The following is a 13852-nucleotide window of genomic DNA, read 5'->3' on the forward strand; positions in this document are numbered from 1 at the left end:
GGGATGATGTTTCTTGATGCTTTGTTTTTTTCGAAGTACTACGGCCTTCCTCTTGTTGTCTTGATGGGTTCAGCCATTACCAGAGCTTGGCTATAACATCTTTCAGCTACCTCATAATCTCCCTTGATTTCTCCTACCCCGGTTGGTGTTGGGAATTTAATTTTCAAGTATGATATGGAGGTGATTGCTTGGATCATGGTCAGGGCTGAGCGCCCGATTATGCCATTGTAGGATGAGGGAGTATTGATCACATAGAATTTTATTACATGGGTAACTTGGTTTTGGGCCGATCCAAATATCACTGGCAAGTATAAGGTTCCCTGGATCGGGACCAACTTGTTCCCGAATCCATAGAGAGGGTCCTCTTGGCATTCATTTGAGCGCACGCTCCCTAGCTTCATCCGGTTCACGGTATGTTGGAAGAGTATGTTTAGTAAAGATCCATTATCTATCAGCATCCTTCTTACTTCATAATCAAAGATGTCAAGTGTCACTACCAAAGCTTCATTGTGGTTAGGGTTGACCCCTTTATAATCTTTGCTGCTGAATGATATCAACATCTCCGGGTAGGATTGGATTGACAGTACTTCATCTCCCGAGCCTGGGCTCCTAGGGGGGAGTGTGATCCTCCTAGGACTACATTCACTACATTCTTTCCTCTTCTTTGCCTTTCTTCTTTCTGACTTGTCTCCCGGGAGATGTACTGATTCAGGTTGCCCTTCTTAACTTGATCTTCAATGAAGTATTTGAGAGAAAGACAATTTTCAGTTTTGTGCCCGTGGGTTTCATGATAGACGCACTGCCTGTTATAAGGCCTGCTCTCCGGGGGAGTCTGCATGGGCTTCAGAGGATAATATAATGGCTTTCCCTTGATCTCCTTCATTATTTCCTCCCGGGTCCTGTTTAGTGGTGTCCAGTCTGGCTCTTGCCTAGGCTCTCTGGCTTGCCTAGGTGGACCGGGATTGCTTTTAGATTCTGTCTTAGGACCCAGTCTTTTAAATATTGGAGTGTTTTGCACAACATTGGTCTGCTGGGTTTGGTTGCTTTTTTGAACTTCTTCTCCTGATAGTAACCCCCTTTCGGTTGGTCATCAGAAGTTTTATTCCTGGTTCCTCCATTCTGAGTCATTCTCATCGCCTAGAGAACGTCTGTTTCTTTTATGAACCGAGCTGCCATAGAATAAGCAGCGGCCATGCCTTGTGACTTTTGGTTTATCAACTCTACAATGTACCTCTCATTGTGTTCTGGATCCAGGTTCCTTCGAAATATGCTTAGAGCCTCCCTTTCATCAAGATTCGAGACTTTGTTGATGGCTTCCTGGAATCTCTGCATATAAGTTGAGAGTGCTTCATTATCATACTGGCAGATTGTTTCCAGGTGACACATGTGCATTTCATGTGTTTTATTGGCTCTGAATCTTCTAAGGAAGGCTCCCCTTAATTCTTTCCAGGAGTGAATGCTTCTTGATGGGATCCTGCTGAAGCATCTTTGAGCCCCCTTTTGAGGGTTGAGGTGAAGAATCTGGATTTGGTTAGGTCGTTGTAGTAGTATATCTGAGCTATTTATGTGAAGTAATTTAGGCTTTCTTCCGGATCCCCCAATCCGTCAAAAGAGTCAAAGTTGTAATGTTTGAGATTTTTCTGCCGGGGGATGGATTCTAGGGAGTGACTGAAGGGTGTGAGGGTCTCCCCAACATCCAATCCGGAATCTTTTTCCATTTTTCTCTGGAGCTCATAAATCATGTCTTTCAGGTCCTTCTACCCCTCCTCTTCGTCGTCAGAAATCAGCTCGCGGGTAGGGTCCCTCCGAGTTCTTTTGCCTTTTGTTTTAGCCAAGAGCCTCTCCTCTTCCAACTGCATTCTCCTCTGAATTTTTTGCTCAAGCTTTGCCTCTTCTTCTTTTCTTATCTGGTCCCTCATTTCTTCCAACTTTTTCTTTCTGGTTGCTTCTGTCTCCTTCCTACTAGGCTCTTTCTGATTCTTTTTTGCCTTATCTCCAATTCGGTCGAAGACAGATCTCCTGGATTGCTGAGAATCCCCGGACTCTTCTTGCTCATCATCTTGCTCATATTCTATCTGAGCCCGAGCTTGTTCATCTCTATAGAGCCTGATTGCTTCAGCAAGTTCATGGCTTGTTAAGTTGGCCATATGCTCCTCTGCGATTGGAACATTGGTGTACTTATACTGATTGAGCTCTATGACATTTCTGGCATCCCGGGGTGTTACTAGCCTTTCCAAGACTGGGGTGTGTTGTGTCAATGGTTGCTCCTGGAGGGTCTCTCGATCTCCCCCAGGTTCATGAGCCTGAGAGTGGTCCTGATCCTGGACATGGGTACTGGCGGAGGGCCTACCAACTGTACTTTTTCCTGCTCTTGCCATTACCACAATTGTACAAACAACTGACCAAGATTTGAGGGTAAAAATGTGGATCTAAGTTTGCTTTTTTGAAGCTTACAAACAATTTCCAGAATAATACCAAACAAACTTTCTGGGTTTTGCTAACAATACTTTTGAACAAGAACAGCAGGCTCTAGAATACAAAGAAAATATGCAAGCTAAAGCAGTTCTGGGTTTTAAAACTATCTAAACTATCAAACCCCAGGCTTCAAGACTATCAAGATTATCAAGCCCTAGATAACAAAATTAACCAACGAGGGCGGGCTCACAAAACCGTGGCCTAAAGTAATGAGCTCACATAAACGTGGCTAAAATGAACATTCATATTCAAGAAGGGGTATGGTTGCTTTTGTTCTTACAGGTTTAAGATGTGGACTCTCTTAAGAGTTTGCTGATGAAGGTGAATCCAGGGGCACCAAGACCCAAGGATTTTCGCCCCTCCTTCTAGCACCAAATGATAACTCCGGTGAGCGGGCGGCTCCGTCCGACACCGTTCCTGGACCTTCTAGGCGTTGGTGAGGTGTGGCTGCTGGTTGGGCATCTGCAAAACAACACCGGAAGGGGGGTTTGGCTCCCACGGCGCCTCCGGTGTAAGAATAAGAATGGGGTTTTGGAGAAGATGAAGATGTATGTATGTATGTAATAGAAAGGTTGCTGTGTGTGTCTATGGATGTGAGAGAGTGAGTGTGCCAATGTGTGAATGTTTTTTCTAACCCCTAAACCCTTCACCCTTGGGGGTATATATAGCCCAAAGGTAGGGTTTAGGGATTGTTACCTCTAAGTTAGGACCGTTGGATCTTGGGAGCAGAGGACGCCTGGCTTGGTTGGATTGCTTACACGTGTCCAGGGGAGGACCATCTCCAGGGTGTCCTAACGGCCTTCTGACACACGCCGTGCTTGTCTGGTATGTTGGTTGTTGATAGCTGTCATCGCCACGTGCCCACGTACCCTTCCTTGGCGGGTTGTGGAATGTGCATGTGTTTGCTAGGACCCTCGTCATGGTGATCTTGGCCCTGATCCGGATCCAGGTAGGAAGATGGTCCAGGTCCCGGGTTGGATCCGGATTCGGGTCATGGGATGGCCCCGGGCCTGGTCTCTCCACTTGATTGTTCTGGGAAAGGGGGTCTTGGTCTATCGATCGAGCCTGATATCCTTTAGATCCAGGTTGAATCCTAGCCGGGTCTCTTATACCCTATCAGGATACATATGAAAAATTGAGTTCCCACTACCTAAATCCCCTGCAACTTTAAAATTCGTATTAACTTCACTAGTCAAGTCAAAACCATCCTCAAAAGAAACGTAATTTTGAGAGCAAGAAGGGGTTTTCGTTTGAACATGCAAAGGCTCAAGGCCACTAAATGTACTCACAGAATCTCGAGACCATTTTCCTTCTAGACGCGACGACAAAGTTTCAAGACTTATTTTCTAAAGCAACAGAAACACACAAAAAAGACAAAAAGACAAAAATTAAAAAATAAGAAAGTCTATTAAGGAATGGAATGTACCTAGCAAATACTAATAACAGAGAGAAGATATCTTTTCTCTGCAAAGACTATTCTCCCAAAACATCACTCTTGAAAATAAAAAAAGGGTAATGAAATAGTAGTTAGCAGAATAAATAAAAAAATATAGAGAGAGTCTGCACACTATTAGAGTCTAGGAGCAAAAAAGGGCATTGTAGGCAGAAACTAAACTGATCTTTTCCCATTAAAATTGCTTCCCCATTTCTGGACAAACACTTTAGCCCTTCTACTATATACAGGTAGTGTATGGTATACATGAAAAAATATATATCAGCACATTAAAGATGAATCATAACTGCTGGTGTAGAAAATTGCAGTGGTAAGAACATCCTGGACTAACAGCAATCTAGGGTGGAGATTATATGGATGTTCGTTGTATCTGGTATTTTTTCCGAGATTATCCTCATCTTTATGTGCCTAGTCAACGATTCATGAGTCTTTGAAGAGGCGAGGGTTGTAATATACACATTCCATACATGAAAGGTTGATGCGTACATTTTTTATCTTCAAGGGTTTATGTGTACACATAATCATACTTTGATGTCCAACGTATAATTAAGCCTTAATTATATAAGACTACAACTCTGCAAATAGCTATATGGTTCAAACAGAGTAAAATGAAATACACAAGAGATGATAATTTTATTGATAAAAAATAGTACATGTTAAATAAGAAAAACCAGAAGCAATCAAAAGCAAAGAACTAGGATCTAAACTGCTACTTTCTTAAACTGTACTCTGTTACATGTTTTATTCTACCAAACTCCTTAAATTTTTGCACTAACTTGCAGACCAAGTCTACCAGCTATGATATCGCTGGAGAATCAGACATCAATCTTCATTTGCTTAAATAAGGCTTGGATTATTTCCAACAAGCTCCCCTTAATCTAAGCTTGTTCCGTCAAATTTCTGACACCCTGCAACTGCCTCATCCTTTCAAACTTAATAACAAGAAGTGCTTTAGTGCGTGTATCTACATGATACTCCTCAGATCAAACATGCCTTACAACAATCCCTCCACGCTCAACACATTCTTGGATAAAATGGCATCGAATGTCTATATGCTTGCTTCTCCCATTAAATACTGGATTCTTAGCTAGATCAATGACGGATTTATTATCAATATATAGCACCACATGCCCAATGCAACTGTCAATTACCTCTCCAAGAAATTTCCCCAGCCATATTCCTTGGTAAGCAGGCGTTGTAGCCACCATCAACTCAGCTTCACAAGATGATAACGCCTCACATTTCTTTCTTTGAGGAACTCATGTAATCAAAGTCTCTTTTAGTAAAACACCATGGCACCTATACTTTTTCTATCCTCGATATGACCAACAAGATCACTGTCGGAATAACCTGTTAAAAAATTGTTTCCACTGTTCTTGGTGTAAACCAAGCCATAATTCAGTATACCTCTTATGTACCGTAAGATACATTTGACATCACTTTGATATATCACTGAAGGCCTCTCCATAAATCTACTAACGATGCAAATAGCATAGGCTCTATCCGGACGTATATGAACCAAATAATGAAGACCATCCACCATGATTTTGTACTCAAAAGGGTTAATAGGCTTTCCTTGTTCGTCTTTTGTGACTTACAGCCTGGGCTTCATTGTATATTTACATGAATAATAGGATTATTAGGGAGAGAATGATAAGAAGCACCTGGATGCTGAATTTGAGTCTGAGACTGTGGTTTGTTGAAGCACTGCATGAAGGAGCTCATTTGGTTCTGTAAGGCCTCCATTTGAGTACTCAGAGTTGTATTGCCACTACTGTGAGGAACCACACTTGATTCATCAGTAACACAAGAAGATGACATCTGAGAATCAGTACGAGCTTGCATACTCTGACTAGGCCTGCTACTAAATCTAGGATTAGGCCTTCTCTTCACTTTGTTGTTTGGGAGGTATGGATGATCAATGGGATAACCTTTTAGTTTGTAACATTATTCTCGAGTATGACCTCTGAGATGACAATGTGAGCATACTGGTAATCCAACAGTCCTATCAGTACTCTTCAAATTTGATCTAGGTAGACCAGCCATCATAGCAATTGGTTGATTAAGCACATTATGTATCTGCCTTTATTTTTCTTCCTGTTTGATCAACATAAAAGCTTGATTTACCATTGGCCAAGGCTGCATCATCACCAACTGTCCTCTAGCTGCTGTAAAGCTTGAATGAAGCCCCATAAGAAACTGAATAAGCCTGTTTTTTTCAATATGCATTTCCCAGTCTTTGACAGCACCACAAGTACATTTCACAGAGGGTTACAAGGCTTTTAATTCATCCCAAAATCCCTTATGTTTGTGAAAGTAGAATTCAACTGAATCATTGCCTTGTTCTAACTTGAACAGATCCCTCTGAGTTTCATAGATCTTGTGTCCACTTATAACAGAGAAACGCTCATTTAGCTCAGACCAAACACTGAAAGCACTGTCCATGTAATTCATGCTATTACTGATATCATCAACAACAATATTCAAAATCCAGGTTATTTTTATGTCATTCACACGTTTCCAGTGCGGAAGTAGAGAAGACTGTGCATCAGGTGCAGCAAATTCTCCAGTAACGATCACTAATTTATTCTTAGCAGATAAGGTGATTTGCATAGATCGCTTCCAAGAGGCATAATTCTCACTACCGATTAGCTTCTTAGAAATTAAAATCATTCCAGGTTGATCATTGTTATGTTAAAACAATGGATGACTATTATTATCAATTGATTGACCATAAGGATCATTATTATTTAGATCAGTAGAAGTGTTATCTTGATTATTGTTTTGAGTAGGTTGTGATTAGCCATAACAGCATGAGCATAAGAAATGTTTCGATGAAGATTGTTTTGAGGACGAGACATTCAACAAAACAATTGCAAAATAAAACACAAAATCAATCAAGAAATAGAATGAACATGATTGATCATTGGAAAACATGTATTGATCTTTGAAGAATCAGAAAAGCTTACAGAAGAGAGATCGAGAAAGAGATCGAGATCGAAAGAGATCGAGAAATTGATCGACGAAGATCTTGAAGAATCGAAGTCGCCGTTCATCGAATGGTGCGGAAAAACTCTGATACCATCTTGATCAAACATAATCTCTGCATCTATTTGTAACTAACATCATCATTGATTGAAGAAGGTGAAGTTTACATTTTACTATCTGAAATGAATTGAATTACAATGGAGAGCTGGATGGTGAATATATACAACTTGTTCTCTAACAGAATCTGTTATGATAAGAGCAGTAACATATCACTAAAATATAAGTCCCTGTACTACTTATCAATCAGTCATAACACATATTTGATAAGAACTATATTACTGCAATAGTTATTAATAATTCATCCACACAAACTGCCACAATCAGACACTCATCTCCCTCCTTTTTAGTATAGAAAGCATGTTCATGTGGGCACCTGCTCAATCCCATAGCTTCAAGACACTTGCTTAACTTTGAATATCATGCTCGAGGAGCCTGACGAAGACCGTACAAAGTTTTCTACCATTTATAAACCATGTGTTCACATCCCTCCTTCACAAAACCTTCGGGTTGAGCTACATATACCTTTTCCCGGAGTTCCTCATTAAGAAATACAGATTGACATCTAAATGATGCACCTCCTATCCGTTCTTGGTCGTGAGAGCTAGCAGAAGCCATACTGTTTCTAGACGCGTTACTGGAGTGAAAATTTCCTCAACATTGTAGTAATACAATATGGATCATCATACATGGATCACTACACCATAAATGACCTATCATAACACTCTCCTAACAAATGTCCAAATATGATACATGAGCTATGCTACTTATGACCTAATATAATATTGTGTTTTTTTGTGTTACCTTAGCCAAAAACTTGACTATGTATTAGCTAAAAAGTGTTGAAGTTTGTAAAATACAGGGATAAGTGTTACATTAAAAGAAAATTATAATAATGTTTTAAGATTGAAGTATTAGTTTTACAAAAATTTGAGGTAATATACCAATTAATATGTAAATTACATGATGATCTACCTATGTTTTTTAGATAAATAAATTAAAAAACAATAAAATAGAAATTTTAAAATACTAATTAAGTTTCCAATTTAAAGATGCCTTAATAAAAATAAAAATAATAAAATTTACCCCCACTATTACTATGAATATCTACAAATCATTTTTCAAAATGAAAATATAAACTCTAGGTCTGTGAAAGTAAAAATTCAAAGAAAAGTAAATATTTATTTTCTAAAAACCTAATTTAAATATTTATTTTTTACAATACGTAAATGTTAACTACACAAAAATGTATGTAAAGCTTTGAACCGAGCTCTTAATTTTTTTACGAGCGGCAATTTTTTAGGTAAAGAAGCCGCCCGATTTTTCAGCCCACTTCAAGTTTCAACCCAAAGTCCCGTGCTCTCTCTTACCAATCTCTAGTGACACACACTCTCTCTCTCTCATTGCTCTCTCCCATTCTCTTCTTACCCTCTCAATAATCTCTAATTACTCTCTTATTCTTCTTTCAATTCTAATTTCGGTCTTTTCCTTCCTCATTCGTTCTTCAATTATAATGTATTAGAGATTCAGTCAAATGGGTTGAAATGTGTTTTTTAATTAGAGATTCAGTTATCTCCTCTAGTTCTCACCCTCGCTTCAAATGGGTTCTTTTACTCTCCTACTTCGGTTCTTCTCAATTTCTGCGGATTAAGATCTTATCGAGACTTCAAATTAGGGGTTCCTGATTTTGAGTTCTCACTTGGGTATTTATTTACTTAAATTTCAATTAATCATTTTGTCAATTTTATGTAGGTAAAAGATAAGCTTAAAAAGTCCATGGTTGCTGAAAATGAATCAGGGTACTAAACTAGCTCGGGAAAATTTGTAAACAGAGCACAGGTTGGTAAGATAGCGTTGGAATTGATGGTTTGATTTGGTTGAATTATGTGTGTAGGAGATTTTTAATGAGCTATATAAGATATTGGATCCGGGGAAGCCTGTGTTTGCTCCGAAAAAGGGGAAACCGGGCGTGGTTACGTTTGTTGATTTACAAGGTACTCGTTGTTTTCCCCATAATATTAGGAGTTTAGATTGTGATTTACGGTTTGTGTTAATGTGTCATGTGCACTTTTGTTGTTAATTTATGCTAAAATACAGGTTGTATTTTTTCTTGCTTGAGATGAAGACATTGATGTTGCTCCTCACCATTTTTAATCTACTTTTGGGTTTAACTTATAGCAAATCTGATATAGATCCGCAAGATGGTTTGTTCCCTTTAGATATATATATAAATTTAAAGAAAGAATCTTTCTACAGAGGTTTTGGCTTATGTTTTTTTCCTTTACATGCTTCTTCTAATCCCCTCTGCAGCTTTGAATAAGTTTTAAGGCCCGCCTATTTGTTGACAGAGTTTGCTGTTGTAAATGTTATTGTTCATAAGTTTCTAACTACAAAGAACAAGTTATTCAAGTGATATACTCTATGCATTTACACTTTCTATAAGCTTTTGTGAGAAGAATGTGTTTGAAATGAGTATTCTCTTAATGTGATGTTTTGGTATATAATTTCTACTCTGGTGGTCTTGTATACCAGTCTGAATTCACCACAGCAGCTCACAAGGTGTGTAGCAAATGGCGGTGATCCCTGTAGAGACTCATGGAAAGGCATCTCCTGCTTAGGCTCAAAAGTCACAGAAATGTGAGCTATCTTATGCTCTCAGTTCATTAGCATCCTGTCTTGGGATCATATTAACTAATATCTTTCTTCTTTTTTTAATTTAAAATAGAAAATTATCAGGTCTTGGGCTCACTGGATCAATGGGTTACCAGCTCACAAATATGAAATTATTAACCACCTTGTAATAGCGTAACCCCACCTATTTATTACTCCCTCCGTCCCTTTCAATTGTTTACATTTTTTAGAGAGTGTCTGACACACATTTTAATGTGCATATAAAGTATAGTTATGTAATTTTTTTTGTACAATTTTGTTTTTCTGAATAAAAATTAAAACATTCAACTTTTATTCAGAAAAAGAAAATTGTAAAAATAAGTTACATAACTATACTTTTTAAGCACCTTAAAATGCGTGTCGGACACTTCCCCAGAAATGTAAACAATTGGAAGGGACAGAGGGAGTATTACCTATTCAATTACGGTCTGTCTAGTTATATTGATGGGTGATATGATTATACTGTAGTGACTTGAGCAATAATAATCTTGTGAACCAGATACCTAATAACCTTCCACCAAATTTGCAAGCTGACTTTAAGATTTCCCCTTTTTTCTCTTAATCAAAAATATTATATTTTATAGACATGTTTGTAACTTTGTCTTTGAAATTGTGCAGAACCACCAAAACATCATTTTTTAACTGCTAGCTCCCGTGTCAAGAGACTCTTTACAGAGATTAGGTTTGATTTCATTAGGAGATGGTGCATGTAGTATTAAAACTAGTCTGCAAAATTACTAATTCAATTGGTTTATTTTAATTTGTTAATTATTTGGCCGGGGCAAGTTTATCTACAAGGATATGATATTTAGGAGTTTTATGTATTTTGATTGTGTATTGTATCGGTGAAAATTACATGAGAAGAACAGACTATTGACATTGTTGGTTGTATTGTTATTTCTTCACTGAAATTGTGTTGGTTGTATGGTTTTTTCTTTTTTAAAATTACTAAATTCAGTGCGGTCAATAGTGGGTCTCATTTTTTTTTAAACATTTTAAACCTCGAAGGTAACATAAATTTTAAGTTACTATAGATCTCTCTTTTTGTTGCTATATCATGCTATAGTAACATAAAAAAGGATGTTACCTCAGGGACGAAAGATGTTACCTTAGACATCTAAGGCAACATTGAAAAAACTATCATTCAAAAAATGTTACCTTAGCCTTTTTATAGGGCTATAGTAACATATTCACCCGCTGCTCCAACATTTTTTCATGTTATAATAAACATTTTATGGTGTAGTGGATGTACAAAATATCACGTGCAACACAAGAATATGTTGATAGAGTTGACAAGTTCATTAATTGTGCGGAGAAAAATATAAAGAAGGAAGGAGATATGATGACATGCTCATGTGATGATTGTTTTAATTTAAAAAGTATCTTAGTGCTACAGTACGTGACCTAGTGCTATAGTACGTGACCATCTCTTTCGTTGTGGTTTTATGGATGGGTATACAAAGTGGATTTGGCAAGGAAAAGGAATACATTCTAAAGGGACAAAGACATTTGATGGGAATTATGAAATTAATCGAGATAATATGCGTAATAAGAAAGAAGATGATATGGGCACTAATAGGGTGAAGGAAATGATTTAAGATATCAAAGATATTTTAAGGCACCAATTAGAAATTCTTGACAACTTGGTTAACGATTCTAAAAAGCTTCTATATCCATTCTCTAGGTTATCAACAACCTTAAAGTTGTGTAAGTTAAAGGTAAATAACGGGTGGAGTGACAAGAGCTTCACAGAGTTGTTAAAACTTCTTGGAGACATACTTCCTCCTGATAATGAGCTTCCTACTTCTACGTACGAGGCGAAGAAAATATTATGTCCGATAGGTATGAATGGAGAGAGGATACATGCATGTCCAAATGATTGTTTCTTATTTCGTAATGAGAACAAACTTCTAGACATGTGTCCAAAGTGCGGAGCCTCTACGTACAAATGCCTCAAAAATAATTCTTCTGCTAATGACAATAAGAGGCCTCCTGTCAAGGTTTTATGGTATTTACCCATAGTGCAACGATTTAAACATCTATTTGTAAATGTTCATGATGCAAAGTTGATAAGGTGGAATGTGAAAGGAAGAAAAGTAGATGGGATGCTCAGACACCCCGCTGACTCTCCAGATTGGAGAATATTGACGGAAAGTTTCCAGAATTTGGTAGAGAAGTTAGAAATCTATGACTTGGACTTTGGGCGAATGGCATGAATCAGTATCACACTCTAAGCTCTCAACATAGCACATGGCCAGTTCTTCTAACAATTTATAACTTGCCTCCTTGGTTATGCATGAAACAGAAGTATATCATATTGACGTTGCTAATCCCCGGTCCTAAAGAACCGGGAAATAATATTGATGTTTATCTTCAACCACTTATTGAAGATCTAAAGGTATTTTGGGATCAGGGTGAACCGATATATGATGCATATAGTCAGACAAATTTCACTTTGTGTGCCTTGATTTTTTGCACAATAAGCGATTTTCCTAGATATGGAAACCTTTCAGGATACACAATCAAATGAGCGAAAGCTTATCTAGTATGTGAAGATTCTACTATTGATATTCATTTAAACAATTTCAAAAAGAATCTATATGGGTCATCGTACATTTTTTCCCCTTACTTACCCTTATCGTAGGAGAAAAAAGTCTTTTGATAGAACTATCGAGACTCGAGTAGCTCATTTGCCTTTAACTGGGGAGGAGATTTTTGAGCGCGTTAAAGATATTGACGTTGTACTTGGAAAGATATATAAAACTCCAACTCCAAATAGTATTTGAAGGAAGAGATCCATTTTTTGGGATCTTCCATATTGGCAACACTTGCAGGTTAGACATTGTCTTAATTTTATGCATATTGAATTTTTTTTTGTAAAAGCGTTGTCAGGACACTGTTGAATATACATGGTAATATAAAGGATGGGATGGAAGTCAGATTAGCCATGTAAGAGATGGCTGTATGAGCAGAGTTAGAACCGCAACAATTTGGTAAACACACATATCTATCTCTTGCTTGTTATACTCTGTCTAGAAAAGAGAAAATCAGCTTTGGTAAATGTTTATCTAGTGTAAAAGTTCCATCGGGATATTCCTCAAACCAAAAAAATATTGTCTCTGAAGGGTTTTTAGCACATAAACGCAACGAAATGTAAATTTAAATCTTAAAAAAAATGAAACCCTCCGCTGGATCCATGCGAAAAATAATATTTAATTCGTAGTTCAGTATGTTTACCTTAAGAAGCTTTACGTTAATGGAAAGATGGAGGTCTTTAATGGCGATCCAAAAAAGATGAACGGAGATCCTTAGCAGCTGCTCCTCAAGCGTGAAGCACTCCACCGGTATCCACCAAGAAAACGATGTAATGAAGGAGGAGGAGATGGAGAGAATTAGGGTTTTGTAAATCTTTTTGGTTTTAGGCAAAAATAGGGTCTATAATAGTATATTTATAAGCAAAATTTTCAGCTGAAAATTTTCCCATAAAATATTATTATTATTAACCCTTTATTATTTTCACTAATAATTAAAACACCTTTTAATTATTAATCCTTTTTCTAAACACTTTAGAAATAATTATCTCACTTGATTTAATTTCCAGAAATTAAATTCTTAATTAATAATATTAAGAACTTTTTCTTAATTAATTTATAATCAATTAAATCTCATTTAATCAATTATTAAATTTGCCAATTAATTATTTATTTCATAAATAAATAATTATCAGCCATTATTAATTAATTTCTCCATCATTAAATCATTCTCTTTTATGGTGTGACCCTGTAGGTTCAATATTAAGCCGGTAGTAGAAATAAATAATAATAAAACTATTTTATCATTATTTATATAAATTATCTAATTCATTAAATATGATTAATTAATTAATGATATTTATTCTACATCGTGAGGGATACTTCTCAGCATATTGCGACTATCCGAATAATACGAATTCACTGCTTAGAATACCAAGAACTTATTCAGTGAATAGTTACCGTACAATTAATTCCTTCTACCCTGCAATGTCACGATTAAATACAAGGCATGGAACTTGTGTCAAGCCTATCTTATTTAATCACTTGTTTTCCCATTCACTATGCTTAGTTCTATTTAATGTAAATTAGAAACTCCTTTCTAATTTCATTCACTCTGACCAGAGATTCCTGAACTAACATAAGTGGATCAGCATTGAACATTCTCTTCCTACACTGG

At 37.1% G+C, this 13852-nt stretch overlaps 1 long non-coding RNA gene across 1 annotated transcript; it reads left to right on the forward strand.

Moving 5' to 3' along the window:
- The first annotated feature begins 8272 nt into the window (after window positions 1-8272).
- Window positions 8273-10554, forward strand: LOC141713221 (uncharacterized). Its single transcript, XR_012571899.1, has 3 exons — window positions 8273-8967; window positions 9506-9610; window positions 10262-10554. It is a non-coding gene; the product is annotated as an uncharacterized LOC141713221 (long non-coding RNA).
- Window positions 10555-13852: the final 3298 nt, after the last annotated feature.

Source organism: Apium graveolens, chromosome 3, assembly GCF_009905375.1.
Source record: "Apium graveolens cultivar Ventura chromosome 3, ASM990537v1, whole genome shotgun sequence".
NCBI lineage: Eukaryota > Viridiplantae > Streptophyta > Magnoliopsida > Apiales > Apiaceae > Apium > Apium graveolens.